We start from the raw sequence: 15,513 nt of genomic DNA, 5'->3' as shown, positions 1-15,513 counted from the left end.
AACATTTCTGCAGCATTGAAGGTCTCCAAGAACACAGTGGCCTCCATCATTCTTAAACAGAAGAAGTTTGGAACCACCAAGACTCATCCTAGAGCTGGCCGCAGCCAAGCTGAGCATTCAGTCGAGAAGGGCCTTGGCTCCAAAGTTCCTCTGTTGAGATGGGAGAACCTTCCAGAAGGACAACCATCTCTGCAGAATTCCACCAATCAGGCCTTTATGGTAGAGTGGCCAGACAGAAGCCACTCCTCAGTAAAAGGCACATGACAGGCCACTTGGAGTTTGCCAAAAGGCACCTAAAGGACTCTCATCATGGCCGGTGTGTCTCCTCATATTTATACCCCAGTGAAACAGGAAGTCATGGCTCACCACTTAAGTGTTCCTAATCACTCAGGTGAACTTAAAAACGTAAAATATTAATGGGAATATACTTCAGTTAGATTTTACTCATAATAATTTCTAGGGGTGCCAATAATTGTGGCACACATGTTTCGGAGAAAATCTTTATTTCACATTCATTTTTTTTCAATCATTTTACTTCAAAGAAACGCTAGATTTTGTTCTAATATTTTCAAATATTATTAGCCCATTTTGCTCATATTTACCAAGGGTGCCAATATTAGCGGAAGGCATTGTATATCTCATTAGTTAGGTGTTACACCCAGATATCTCTCATTAGTTAGAAGGTGTTACATCTAGATATATCATTAGTTAGAAGGTGTTACATCCTGATATCTGATTAGCCAGGTGCTACATCCTGATATCTGATTAGCCGGGTGCTACATCCTGATATCTGATTAGCCAGGTGCTACATCCTGATATCTGATTAGCCAGGTGCTACATCCTGATATCTGATTAGCCAGGTGCTACATCCTTATATCTGATTAGCCAGGTGCCACATCCTGATATCTGATTAGCCAGGTGCTACATCCTGATATCTGATTAGCCAGGTGCTACATCCTGATATCTGATTAGCAAGGTGCTACATCTTGATATCTCATTAGCCAGGTGCTACATTCAGATATCTCATTAGCTGGTGTTACATGAAGATATCTCATTAGCTAGGTGTTACTTCCAGATATCTCATTAGTTAGATGATGTTACATCCATGTATCCGAATAGTTAGGTGACCGATCGGTTCGAGTCGGTCTAATGTAGCAAAATTTGAAACGTTTTTTACATTAGATAAAATTAGAGACTCAGAGCTAGAACATGGTATATCATACACTATAGTTGAGGAACAATGGGAAAGTAATTCTGCTTTGAAAATTGGTCAACTTGTAACGTCACTTTTGAGAAAATGTCTACACCCATTCAGCATCATTCACACCCTCTTAAGCTTTATCCCCAGCCATCTCTTTAAGGATTCACATGTGAGGCCATGCACTAAACAACCAAAGAGTTCAAGACTAAAGGCTGGTTTATACTACGGGTGTGTTGGTAAATGTAATCTGGAGTGCCAGAGTGTGCTCTGGGCGTTGGTAAACTCAGATTGTTGTCAGATTGGCCGTTCGTAAATTCAAAGTGTTTTGCTCTCAGAGCTTTTAGAGCTGACACTGACGCTCTGGCCCAAGGTGTCACGGTGCGTGAATGAGGACCCAAAAGCGAATTAACGTAAACAGAACTTCTTTAATAACAAAACATAGGTAGGCTCAGATGGACCGGCAGATTCCGACAGGACAGGACAAGGTTGCAGCAAACATGACGATAGTCTGGTTCAGGCATGAAAAACACAAACAAGAATCCGACAAAGACAGGAACAAAAACAGAGAGAGATATAGAGGACTAATCAGAGGGAAAAAGGGAACAGGTGGGAAAAGGGGTGACGAGGTAGTTAGGAGGAGACAAGGAACAGCTGGGGGAAAGAGGGGGAGAAAAGGTAACCTAATAACGACCAGCAGAGGGAGACAGGGTGAAGGGAAAGGACAGAAACAAGACACAACATGACAATACATGACAGTACCCCCCCACTCACCGAGCGCCTCCTGGCGCACTCGAGGAGGAAACCTGGCGGCAACGGAGGAAATCATCGATCAGAACACGGTCCAGCACGTCCCGAGAGGGAACCCAACTCCTCTCCTCAGGACCGTACCCCTCCCAATCTACTAGGTACTGATGACCACGGCCCCGAGGACGCATGTCCAAAATCCTACGGACCCTGTAGATGGGTGCACCCTCGACAAGGATGGGGGGGGGGGAAGACGAGCGGGGGCGCGAAGAACGGGCTTGACACAGGAGACATGGAAGACCGGGTGGACGCGACGAAGATATCGCGGAAGAAGAAGTCGCACTGCGACAGGATTAATGATCCGAGAAATACGGAACGGACCAATGAACCGCGGGGTCAACTTGCGGGAAGCGGTCTTAAGGGGAAGGTTCTGAGTGGAGAGCCAAACTCTCTGACCGCGATAATATCTAGGACTCTTAGTTCTACGCTTATTAGCAGCTCTCACAGTCTGCGCCCTATAACGGCAAAGTGCAGACCTGACCCTCTTCCACGTGCGCTCGCAACGTTGGACAAAAGCCTGAGCGGAGGGGACGCTGGAATCGGCGAACTGAGATGAGAACAGCGGAGGCTGGTACCCGAGGCTACTCTGAAAAGGAGATAGCCCGGTCGCAGACGAAGGAAGCGAGTTGTGGGCGTATTCTGCCCAGGGGAGCTGTTCTGACCAAGACGCAGGGTTGCGAAAAGAAAGACTGCGTAAGATGCGACCAATAGTCTGATTGGCCCGTTCTGCTTGACCGTTAGACTGGGGGTGAAAGCCGGAAGAGAGACTGACGGAAGCCCCAATCAAACGGCAAAACTCCCTCCAAAATTGAGACGTGAATTGCGGACCTCTGTCCGAAACGACGTCTGACGGAAGGCCATGAATTCTGAAAACATTCTCGATGATGATTTGTGCCGTCTCTTTAGCAGAAGGAAGCTTAGCAAGGGGAATAAAATGAGCCGCCTTAGAGAACCTGTCGACAACCGTAAGAATAACAGTCTTCCCCGCTGACGAAGGCAGTCCGGTGACAAAATCTAAGGCGATGTGAGACCACGGTCGAGAGGGAATGGGAAGCGGCCTGAGACGGCCGGCAGGAGGGGAGTTACCGGACTTAGTCTGCGCGCAGACCGAACAAGCAGCCACGAAACGACGCGTGTCATGCTCCCGGGTGGGCCACCAAAAACGCTGGCGAATGGAAGCAAGCGTACCCCGAACGCCAGGGTGGCCGGCTAACTTGGCAGAGTGAGCCCACTGAAGAACGGCCAGACGAGTAGGAACGGGAACGAAAAGAAGGTTCCTAGGACAAGCGCGCGGCGACGGAGTGTGAGTGAGTGCTTGCTTTACCTGCCTCTCAATTCCCCAGACAGTCAACCCGACAACACGCCCCTCAGGGAGAATCCCCTCGGGGTCAGTGGAGGCTACTGAAGAACTGAAGAGACGAGATAAAGCATCAGGCTTGGTGTTCTTAGAGCCCGGACGATAAGAAATCACGAACTCGAAACGAGCGAAAAACAGCGCCCAACGCGCCTGACGCACATTAAGTCGTTTGGCAGAACGGATGTACTCAAGGTTCCTATGGTCAGTCCAAACGACAAAAGGAACGGTCGCCCCCTCCAACCACTGTCGCCATTCGCCTAGGGCTAAGCGGATGGCGAGCAGTTCGCGGTTTCCCACATCATAGTTACGTTCCGACGGCGACAGGCGATGAGAAAAATACGCGCATGGGTGGACCTTGTCGTCAGAGAGGGAGCGCTGAGAAAGAATGGCTCCCACGCCCACCTCTGACACGTCAACCTCGACAACGAACTGTCTAGAGACGTCAGGTGTAACAAGGATAGGAGCGGATGTAAAACGATTCTTGAGGAGATCAAAAGCTCCCTGGGCGGAAACGGACCACTTAAAGCACGTCTTGACAGAAGTAAGGGCTGTGAGAGGAGCTGCCACCTGACCGAAATTACGGATGAAACGACGATAGAAGTTCGCGAAGCCGAGAAAGCGCTGCAGCTCGACGCGTGACTTAGGGACGGGCCAATCAATGACAGCTTGGACCTTAGCGGGATCCATCTTAATGCCTTCAGCGGAAATAACAGAACCGAGAAATGTGACGGAGGAGGCATGAAAAGTGCACTTCTCAGCCTTCACAAAAAGACAATTCTCTAAGAGGCGCTGGAGGACACGTCGAACGTGCTGAACATGAATCTGGAGTGACGGTGAAAAAATCAGGATATCGTCAAGGTAAACGAAAACAAAGATGTTCAGCATGTCTCTCAGGACATCATTGACTAATGCCTGAAAGACAGCTGGAGCGTTAGCGAGGCCGAAAGGAAGAACCCGGTATTCAAAGTGCCCTAACGGAGTGTTAAACGCCGTCTTCCACTCGTCCCCCTCCCTGATGCGCACGAGATGGTAAGCGTTACGAAGGTCCAACTTAGTGAAAAACCTGGCTCCCTGCAGGATCTCGAAGGCTGAAGACATAAGAGGAAGCGGATAACGATTCTTCACTGTTATGTCATTCAGCCCTCGATAATCTATGCAGGGGCGCAGAGACCCGTCCTTCTTCTTGACAAAAAAAAACCCCGCTCCGGCGGGAGAGGAGGAGGGGACTATGGTACCGGCGTCAAGAGCTACAGACAAATAATCTTCGAGAGCCTTACGTTCGGGAGCCGACAGAGAGTATAGTCTACCCCGGGGGGGAGTGGTTCCCGGAAGGAGATCAATACTACAATCATACGACCGGTGTGGAGGAAGAGAGGTGGCCCTGGACCGACTGAACACCGTGCGCAGATCGTGATATTCCTCCGGCACCCCTGTCAAATCACCAGGCTCCTCCTGTGAAGAAGAGACAGAGGAAACAGGAGGGATAGCAGACATTAAACATTTCACATGACAAGAGACGTTCCAGGAGAGGATAGAATTACTAGACCAATTAATAGAAGGATTATGACAAACTAGCCAGGGATGGCCCAAAACAACAGGTGTAAAAGGTGAACGAAAAATTTAAAAAGAAATGGTTTCGCTATGATTACCAGAGACAGTGAGGGTTAAAGGTAGCGTCTCACGCTGAATCCTGGGGAGAGGACTACCATCCAAAGCGAACAAGGCCGTGGGCTCCCTTAACTGTCTGAGAGGAATGTTATGTTCCCGAGCCCAGGTCTCGTCCATAAAACAGCCCTCCGCCCCAGAGTCTATTAAGGCACTGCAGGAAGCTGACGAACCGGTCCAGCGTAGATGGACCGACAAGGTAGTGCAGGATCTTGAAGGAGAGACAGGAGTAGTAGCGCTCACCAGTAGCCCTCCGCTTACTGATGAGCTCTGGCTTTTACTGGACATGAAGTGACAAAATGACCAGCAGAACCGCAATAGAGACAGAGGCGGTTGGTGATTCTCCGTTCCCTCTCCTTAGTCGAGATGCGGATACCTCCCAGCTGCATAGGCTCAGCACCCGAGCCGGTAGAGGAAGATGGTAGTGATGCGGAGAGGGGGGCAACGGAGAACGCGAGCTCCTTTCCACGAGCTCGGTGACGAAGATCAACCCGTCGCTCAATGCGAATAGCGAGTTCAATCAAGGAATCCACGCTGGAAGGAACCTCCCGGGAGAGAATCTCATCCTTTACCTCTGCGCGGAGACCCTCCAGAAAACGAGCGAGCAAAGCCGGCTCGTTCCAGCCACTGGAGGCAGCAAGAGTGCGAAACTCAATAGAGTAGTCTGTTATGGATCGATTACCTTGACATAGGGAAGACAGGACCCTGGAAGCCTCCTCCCCAAAAACAGATCGATCAAAAACCCGTATCATCTCCTCCTTAAAGTCCTGATACTGGTTAGTACACTCAGCCCTTGCCTCCCAGATTGCCGTGCCCCACTCACGAGCCCGTCCGGTAAGGAGAGATATGACGTAGGCGACACGAGCAGTGCTCCTGGAGTAAGTGTTGGGCTGGAGAGAAAACACAATATCACACTGGGTGAGGAACGAGCGGCATTCAGTGGGCTCCCCAGAGTAACACGGCGGGTTATTGATTCTGGGCTCCGGAGATTCGAAAGCCCTGGAAGTGGCCGGTGGATCGAGGCGGAGATGGTGAACCTGTTCTGTGAGGTTGGAGACTTGGGTGGCCAGGGTCTCAACGGCATGTCGAGCAGCAGACAATTCCTGCTTGTGTCTGCCTAGCATCGCTCCCTGGATCTCGACGGCTGAGTGGAGAGGATCCGAAGTTGCTGGGTCCATTCTTGGTCGGATTCTTCTGTCACGGTGCGTGAATGAGGACCCAAAAGCGAATTAACGTAAACAGAACTTCTTTAATAACAAAACATAGGTAGGCTCAGATGGACCGGCAGATTCCGACAGGACAGGACAAGGTTGCAGCAAACATGACGATAGTCTGGTTCAGGCATGAAAAACACAAACAAGAATCCGACAAAGACAGGAACAAAAACAGAGAGAGATATAGAGGACTAATCAGAGGGAAAAAGGGAACAGGTGGGAAAAGGGGTGACGAGGTAGTTAGGAGGAGACAAGGAACAGCTGGGGGAAAGAGGGGGAGAAAAGGTAACCTAATAACGACCAGCAGAGGGAGACAGGGTGAAGGGAAATGACAGAAACAAGACACAACATGACAATACATGACACAAGGTTTGATCAAAGCATTGATCAAAATGGCAGTCAAATACCCAAGCTAACTGGCTTGAGTGCTTTGAAATCGGCGTAGATAACCAGAGAGAATTTACCAGCTACGTCTATCGACAGTTGTCGCAGTAACGTCGTAAACATTCTATTGAAATAGTTACTTGCATAGTGGAGTCTTTTGTTTAGACATGTAGCTAGCCATCTAACTAAACAATGAACCATAATCCCAACTCATAATGTTACTACCCTGCAGGAATCTACAGGTAGCTAACCAACCAGGTTCAATGTTAGCTAGCCAGCTAACATTAGGCTTTACCTAGGCTTTAACACCTTAGGCTATTTCCCTAACATCTGGAACTAAGGACTAATAACTAAGAAAATTAGATACAAAATAATTAGTGTAATTTGTATCAAATGCAACCTTAAATTACAATTTAGGCAAAGAAGACAAACTCAAGCTCTAGCATTCATTGAATCAGATGGCTCATTTATCACAAAACCCACTGATATTGCCAACTACTTTAATGATTCTTTCCCAGAGGTGGGCTCAAGATGGTGTGATAATGGAGTCACTTAAGAAGGCGGCATGAGAGGGTGGAACATTTCTAGCTGAGGAACAATTTGAGGGTTTTCTCACAAAGTTGATAAAGTTTATCATTTTAGGCTGCAGTTGAATACCCCAACCAAGGAGCAACTTCCAAAGAAGCTGAGAAGTGACCCATCAATGAGCCAGCTACAGGACAACATCGTCCGCATCCTCACAGCTAAAATCAAAGCGAGAGCAGATAACATCATGGATTTGGTATAAAAGAACACTGTCAGTATCGTTAACCTGAAGAAATCGATTGATTTCAGTGCTGAGGAACTAAAAACTCTGAAGCAGCAGAACGCAACATTCAGGTTGCAAAGCAGGAGCTGAAACTCACTGAAAGTGAGTCAAAGGTAAACAAGAATGACCGGTATAGTCGGAGATGGAATCTTCGAATTCATGGAACAGCAGAAAAATCTGACGAGAACATCAAAGCAAGAGTGAAGGACATTTGCAGGGCAATAGTCCCGGAAGAGGAGCGAAATGTTGTTGCAGGTTCTCTGGATGTAGTGTACCGCCTGGGTAGGCTGAGAGATGGGGAAAACAACTAGCCACCACGACCAGTGATCATGAGATTCATCTCCAGGACAGCGAGGGATATGACATGGAAAAGTGCAAAGAAATATGACTATTAAAAGAACGACAACCTGAGGTTCAAGGAGGATCTGACAGCATCTGACAAAGAAGCTCGGAATCGTCTGTGGCCGATGATTGAGAGAGCAAGGAAGGAAGGGAAAAGTGCATACTTTGATGGGAGCTAAAGCTTTTGTTAATGGAAGGGAAATTCACGCTGACGCCTAGTTTGTTGACTGCTGGATTTATCAAGTGAGTTGTGCAGGACTGAGTTTTATTTGCATTCGATAAAAGTTTAATATTTCTTGAGGAAAGAGCATTGCTTGTGAGCCAAACTTTTACTTATTTTTTAATGGCAGGGAAATTCGCACCGACACTTAATGTTAACTTGATGGCTATTCGTTTCATCAATTTACGGCACAATGTTATTTGCAATTGTATGAAAATATATATATATATATAATTTATGTCAAACACTTGCAAAAGACTGTTTTTATTTGCAACTAGTAAGAACATTTATTTTTGTAAAAGTTTAATATTAATATTAATTAATTAATTATTAATATTCTTCATATAGTGATAGTAAATGTCCATTTCTGTTTTTTCTCTTAACATCATGGACATCAGGGGAATCTGTAATATTTGAAAAGGAAATCTTTATTTTTGTATTGTAAGGGTAAGAGTGCTGACTTTTATTTAATTCAAGAAACTCATGCCTGTTCCACAGATACTGCGTTTTGGAAGTGTCAATGGGGGAATGATATTTGGTTTTCATTTGGTACTAATGGGTCAGCAGGTGTCGCTATTTTAGAAGGAAACTTTAAGAGTCAAAATCAAATCAAATTGTATTGGTTACATACACATGGTTAGCAGATGTTAACGCGAGTGTAGTAATACCCGTGCAGTAATATCTAACAAGTAATCTAACAATTTCACAACAACTACCTTATAAACAAGTATAAAGGAATGAATAAGAATATGTACATATAAATATATGGATGAGAGATGGTACAGAACGGCATAGGCAAGATGCAGTATACGGTATATACATATGAGATGAGTAATGTTGGGTATGTAAACATTGTATAAAGTGGCATTGTTTAAAGTGGCTAGAGATACAATAATTACATAATAATAATAATAATAATAATAACTACATCCAATTTTTTATTATTAAAGTGGCTAGAGATTTGAGTCAGTATATTGGCAGCAGCCACTCAATGTTAGTGATGGCTGTTTAACAGTCTGATGGCCTTGAGATATAAGCTGTTTTTCAGTCTCTCGGTCCCAGCTTTGATGCACCTGTACTGACCTCCCCTTCTGGATGATAGCGGGGTGAACAGGCAGTGGCTCGGCTGGTTGTTGTCCTTGATGATATTTTTGGCCTTCCTGTGACATCGGGTGGTGTAGGTGTCCTGGAGGGCAGGTAGTTTGCCCCCGGTGATGCGTTGTGCAGACCTCACTACCCTCTGGAGAGCCTTACGGTTGTGGGCGGAGCAGTTGCCGTACCAGGCGGTGATACAGCCCGACAGGATGCTCTCGATTGTGCGTCTGTAAAAGTTTGTGAGTGTTTTTGGGGACAAGCCAAATTTCTTTAGCTATTGGTAGACCACGTTCAATAACCACGTTCAATTCATTGTTGGAAATACTTATGCTTCCAATAACAAGTCAAGTAACTGTATTTTATACAGAGACATTGAGAGGAAAATAAGTAAAATTATGTCTAAATTTACATTGGCCAAAGAAATATGGGGTGGAGATTTTAACACAGTATTACATGATAATCTAGATAGATGGCCTCCTGAGGACAGCAATTATGTTTGTGAGATTAGGAATATATGTCTAAGGTTAGGTGTTCTAGATATTTGGAGACATAAGAACCCAGATAAGATTATGTTTACATGGAGTACCAAAGATTTATCTATACAATCCCGTATTGATTTCTGGCTGATATCTGAAGATATGGCTGACAAGGTTGATACAGTCTCGATTGAACCATCGATTTTAACAGACCACAAAGGGATCTCAATAAAGATAAATATGCACGGTTTGTCAACCAAAAAAAGTTAGTAAAGGTTACTGGAAAATGAACAAGACTTTACTAGAGAATGAAGTATTTAAGGAAGTAGCAGGAATAAATGATAAATAAAGGAATTGTGCCTGTGTTATGAATACGTTTGGAAGTTACTGGGACCTAATGAAATTTGATTAAGGCTTTTGACTATTTAAATGGGGAAAGAAATTGCTCGTGCCAAGAGAGAGAAAGAATATGACATCATGAAGGGAATAGTGGATTATACTAAAAGAATTTCCCCATTTCCCCTGGAAATGATGGTTTAATAAACAAGTTTTATAAAGCATTCAATGATAAATGGATTCCTTTCATTCTTGCTATGTTTCAAGAATCAATAGAAAAAGGGGAGTTACCGGCTTCCTTAAAGCAAGGTGTAATTACTTTGATTCCCAAACCTAATAAGGATAGTCTTTATATAGGCAACTGGAGACTCATTAGCCTGTTGAATAATGATGGGAAATTATTTGTCCTTGTATTTGCTAAGAGGTTGAAACAAGGCTTGCATCATATAATTGATGAAGGACAATCTGGTTTTATGCATGGTCGACACATTAGTAATAACATCAGGTTGATCACAGATATGATTGACTATAATGACCTCATCCTTGATGATAGTAGAACTGTATAACATGAGTTTATGTTCAAAGCAATATGTTTTTTGGAGTTTGGTGACTATTTTCTGAAAGCATTCAAAACCTTATATAGTGGTTGTACTAGCTCTGTAAAATTAGGTCACGGGACAACCCAAAGATTTGATATTGGCCATGGCATTAGGCAGGGCTGCCCAATTAGTCCATTTGTATTTTTATTGGTTGCTCAAATTATGGCCCTTCATATCAAGAAAGGGCATTTTCAAGGTGTTTCAGCACTTGGCAATGAATTTAAACTATGTCAACTGGCTGATGATACCACCATATTTTAAAGAGACAGGAATGAGGTTTCTAAAGCAGTTTCCTGTATTGAAGACTTTTCCTTAGTTTCAGGTTTGAAAATTAATATCAATAAGTCAGTCTTATTTCCACTCAAGGATTGTGTTTTACAGGAAGTATATGGTATCCCACTTAAAGATAAGGTTACTTATCTTGGAATTGTTATAAGCAAGGATTAAAAACCATGGAGTGAATTAAACTTTAACCCCATTATTATTATTGATTTAAAAATCGTTTGAGAATAAAAGGATTTTGGTTGGTCAGTTACTGAATGAGGATGCTTACGATCGTTGTATTGAGGAGACCAAAACGCAGCGTTGTGTGAATGCATGATTTAATGATTGATGAAAAAAACAAGAAGTACACTAAGACAAACAAACAAACTAACCAAACACTATAGAAACTGAGTGCTAACATAACATAGACAATAACCCACAAACCACAATACAAAACAGGCTACCTAAACATGGTTCCCAATCAGAGACAACGACAAACACCTGCCACTGATTGAGAACCATATCAGGCCAAAACACATAGAAATAGACAAACTAGACATACAACATAGAATGCCAGCTCATATCACACCCTGACCAAACAAAATATAGAAACAAACAACGCAAATCATGGTCAGAGTGTGACAGTACCCCCCCCCCCCCTAAGGTGCGGACTCCGACCGCAAAATCTAAACCTATAGGGGAGGGTCTGGGTGGGCATCTGGCCGCGGTGGCGGCTTTGGCGCGGGACGTGGACCCCACTCCACCATAGTCATTGTCCTCTTCAAGGGCCTCTTTGGAGTGACGACCCTTGCCTCCGACCTTGGCCCTAGGACCCTAATTAAAGGCCACACTGGACTGAGGAGCGCCTCTGGACTGAGGGGCAGCTCCGGACTGAGGGGCAGCTCCGGACTGAGGTGCATCTCCGGACTGAGGGGCAGCTCCGGACTGACGGGCAGCTCCGGACTGAGGGGCATCTCCGGACTGAGGGGCAGCTCCGGACTGAGGGGCAGCTCCGGACTGATTGACGGCTCTGGCGGATCCTGGCTGGTTGACGGCTCTGACGGCTCCTGGCTGGCTGACGGCTCTGGCGGCTCCTGGCTGGCTGGCGGGTCTGGCGGCTCCTGACTGACTGGCGGCTCTGGCGGTTCAGGGCAGACTGGCGGCTCTGGAGGCTCAGGGCAGACTGACGGCTCAGGGCAGACTGGGGGCTCTGACGACTCAGGGCAGACTGGCGGCTCTGACGGCTCAGGGCAGACTGGCGGCTCTGACGGCTCAGTGCAGACTGGCGGCTCTGGCGGCTCAGGGCAGACTGGCGGCTCAGGAAGACGGGAGACTCTGGCGGCTCAGGGCAGACGGGAGACTCTGGCGGCTCAGGGCAGACGGGAGACTCTGGCGGCTCAGGGCAGACGGGAGACTCTGGCGGCTCAGGACAGACGGGAGACTCTGGCAGCTCAGGACAGACGGGAGACTCTGGTGGCGCTGGGCAGGAGGAAGGCTCTGGCGGCACTGGACAGGCGGGAGCTCCGTCGGGCGGATGTCATGCCTCAGGCACCAACACAGCACCTCCCTCATAACTCTCTCCTCCAATCTCCCCATTAACTCCTTCACTGTCTCTGCTTCGCTCACCTCAAATACCGCCCTGACCGGCTCTGGTTCCATCCTTGGCTCCTTACGGTAAGCAGGGGGAGTTGGCTCAGGTCTGAATCCTGACTCTGCCACACTCCCGCTGTGCCCCCCCCAATACATTTTTGGGGCTGCCTCTCGGGCTACCAGCCGCGCTGCCGTGCTGCCTCCTCATACCGGCGCCTCTCTGCTTTCGCTGCCTCCAGCTCTGCTTTGGGGCGGCGATATTCCCCTGGCTGTGCCCAGGGTCCTTCGCCATCCAGAATCTCCTCCCAAGTCCATGAGTCCTGCGTTCTTTGCCGCTGCTGAGTGCGAGTCAGAGTGTGACAATGAGGACGGATATCTACTCTCATATGGGGAATTTCTTGATAAGTTTAAAATTCAAATAAGAATATGCAATTGTTTTTGAGGGTTGTATATTTTTTAAATTCCTCTGTGGTCTAATTCAAAACCTAACTTCAATATGGCACTACTTTAAAATGAAAAACAAAAAGGATATTAAAACCTGTTAATGAATATGATTTGTTTTGTAAGGATTTGTATGTATGCTTGTTTGCATGTAACTATTCCTATTTTGTTCGATATTCTTCCTCTGTGGATGGCCCTGTTTGAGGAGGGGATAATGAGGATGGATATTCTTCCTCTGTGGATGGCCCTGTTTGAGGAGGGGATAATGAGGATGGATATTCTTCCTCTGTGGATGGCCCTGTTTGAGGAGGGGATAATGAGGATGGATATTCTTCCTCTGTGGATGGCCCTGTTTGAGGGGATAATGAGGATGGATATTCTTCCTCTGTGGATGGCCCTGTTTGAGGAGGGGATAATGAGGATGGATATTCTTCCTCTGTGGATGGCCCTGTTTGAGGGGATAATGAGGATGGATATTCTTCCTCTGTGGATGGCCCTGTTTGAGGAGGGGATAATGAGGATGGATATTCTTCCTCTGTGGATGGCCCTGTTTGAGGAGGGGATAATGAGGATGGATATTCTTCCTCTGTGGATGGCCCTGTTTGAGGAGGGGATAATGAGGATGGATATTCTTCCTCTGTGGATGGCCCTGTTTGAGGGGATAATGAGGATGGATATTCTTCCTCTGTGGATGGCCCTGTTTGAGGAGGGGATAATGAGGATGGATATTCTTCCTCTGTGGATGGCCCTGTTTGAGGGGATAATGAGGATGGATATTCTTCCTCTGTGGATGGCCCTGTTTGAGGAGGGGATAATGAGGATGGATATTCTTCCTCTGTGGATGGCCCTGTTTGAGGGGATAATGAGGATGGATATTCTTCCTCTGTGGATGGCCCTGTTTGAGGAGGGGATAATGAGGATGGGTATCCCTGGCAGGGATTTAAACCTTGGATCAAGGTGCTGTAGCTCTGTGAAGGTAGTCTAGAAGATCCCGGTCTGTGTATCTTCTCTCCAAGTCCTGAGTGATGGCTGCCTTGGCCTCCCTGATGGTTGCACTGTCCTCAGGACCTGGTGCCATGGATTTGAGAATCATTGTCTTCAGTGGGAGAATTATTGATGAGGTGGGATTTGTTTCACTGCTCATGAAAGTTGTCATTGTTCTCAGGGGGGTTGAGTAGCTGAATGAGTTCTCCTGCCGGCTCCAGTTCACTGTCAGTCAGCATGGCTATGTCTTTGACCGACTTCTTCACAGCCTTGTCCAATACAGCAGAGTAGCTGGCCGGTTGCTGCTCCACATAACATTCCAACATGTCATGTACGGTATTCCAACGGGTTGTGACATCATGGATTCATTTGTGTCATGGTTTTCTCGAGCATCTCTTGCTTGACTGTCAAAACTTGGTGAGCGGTTGTGCTTTTGTGAAAAAAAAGACACGACTTTTCCGACCTTCCCCAGGAGGCGGGACACTGCCTTGATGAGTGACTGCCCTCTTGGCAGCAAGGTTCAGAATGTGTGCAAAAAACATCCAATATGGGGCCCAAACCCGTCAGCTTCACGGATGACATTTACAATGTTTTGTACGTTATCTGCAGTGGCTGGGATGGTGATATTTGGTCTCTCTAGCTCCCACTCAGTCACAGCATTCATTCATTCTAGGGCTAAGTGTGCGCTTGTAGGACTCACAGTGAGGTAGCTTTGAGTACATAGTGAACCGTCACAGAGAGGTAGCTTTGAGTACATAGTGAACCGTCACAGTGAGGTAGCTTTGAGTACATAGTGAACCGTCACAGAGAGGTAGCTTTGAGTACATAGTGAACCGTCACAGTGAGGTAGCTTTGAGTACATAGTGAACCGTCACAGTGAGGTAGCTTTGAGTACATAGTGAACCGTCACAGAGAGGTAGCTTTCAGTACATAGTGAACCGTCACAGAGAGGTAGCTTTGAGTACATAGTAAACCGTCACAGAGAGGTAGCTTTGAGTACATAGTGAACCGTCACAGTGAGGTAGCTTTGAGTACATAGTGAACCGTCACAGTGAGGTAGCTTTGAGTACATAGTGAACCGTCACAGAGAGGTAGCTTCCAGTACATAGTGAACCGTCACAGTGAGGTAGCTTTGAGTTGCTCTGGAGGTCCAACTATCAGTGGAGAGAATTAGATAGGGTGTCTGTGTCAATTCCTTTTCAACTTCTCTCCGTAATGTTTCATAGAGTTGGGGAATTACTTTGTTGCTGAAATGTGTGAAGGGAGGGGTCATTGTAACAAGGTAAAAAAATGAATAATCAGGTGATGAAATCCTGAGTAGGATTTGTGGACTAACTAATGGGGATCCATAATAAACCCCAGGAAGAGTAGCTGCTGCCTTGGCAGGAACTAATGGGGATCCATAATAAACCCCAGGAAGAGTAGCTGCTGCCTTGGCAGGAACTAATGGGGATCCATAATAAACCCCAGGAAGAGTAGCTGCTGCCTTGGCAGGAACTAATGGGGATCCATAATAAACCCCAGGAAGAGTAGCTGCTGCCTTGGCAGGAACTAATGAGGATCCATAATAAACCCCAGGAAGAGTAGCTGCTGCCTTGACAGGAACTAATGGGGATATATAATTAATACCAATGCTCTTAATAACACATAAATAAAATGCCTGTATGCAGATGACCTGCTGTCCCCAACAAAAGAGAGGTTACAGCAACAATTAGATCATCTGCAACAGCTGT

General features: G+C 46.4%; 1 protein-coding gene and 1 pseudogene across 1 annotated transcript in view; both read right to left on the bottom strand.

The window, feature by feature from the left end:
- The window catches only part of tmem8b (transmembrane protein 8B), a 251,306-nt gene that overhangs the window by 133,695 nt on the left and 102,098 nt on the right, over window positions 1-15,513 (bottom strand). The gene's annotated exons all lie outside the window — the stretch shown is intronic.
- LOC149979901 (uncharacterized) lies at window positions 11,397-14,106 on the bottom strand (annotated as a pseudogene).

This window comes from Oncorhynchus mykiss, chromosome 11 (genome assembly GCF_057628025.1).
Source record: "Oncorhynchus mykiss isolate SJ-2025 chromosome 11, ASM5762802v1, whole genome shotgun sequence".
NCBI classification, from domain to species: Eukaryota; Metazoa; Chordata; class Actinopteri; order Salmoniformes; family Salmonidae; genus Oncorhynchus; species Oncorhynchus mykiss.
This window is presented reverse-complemented; position numbering and strand designations above follow the sequence as displayed.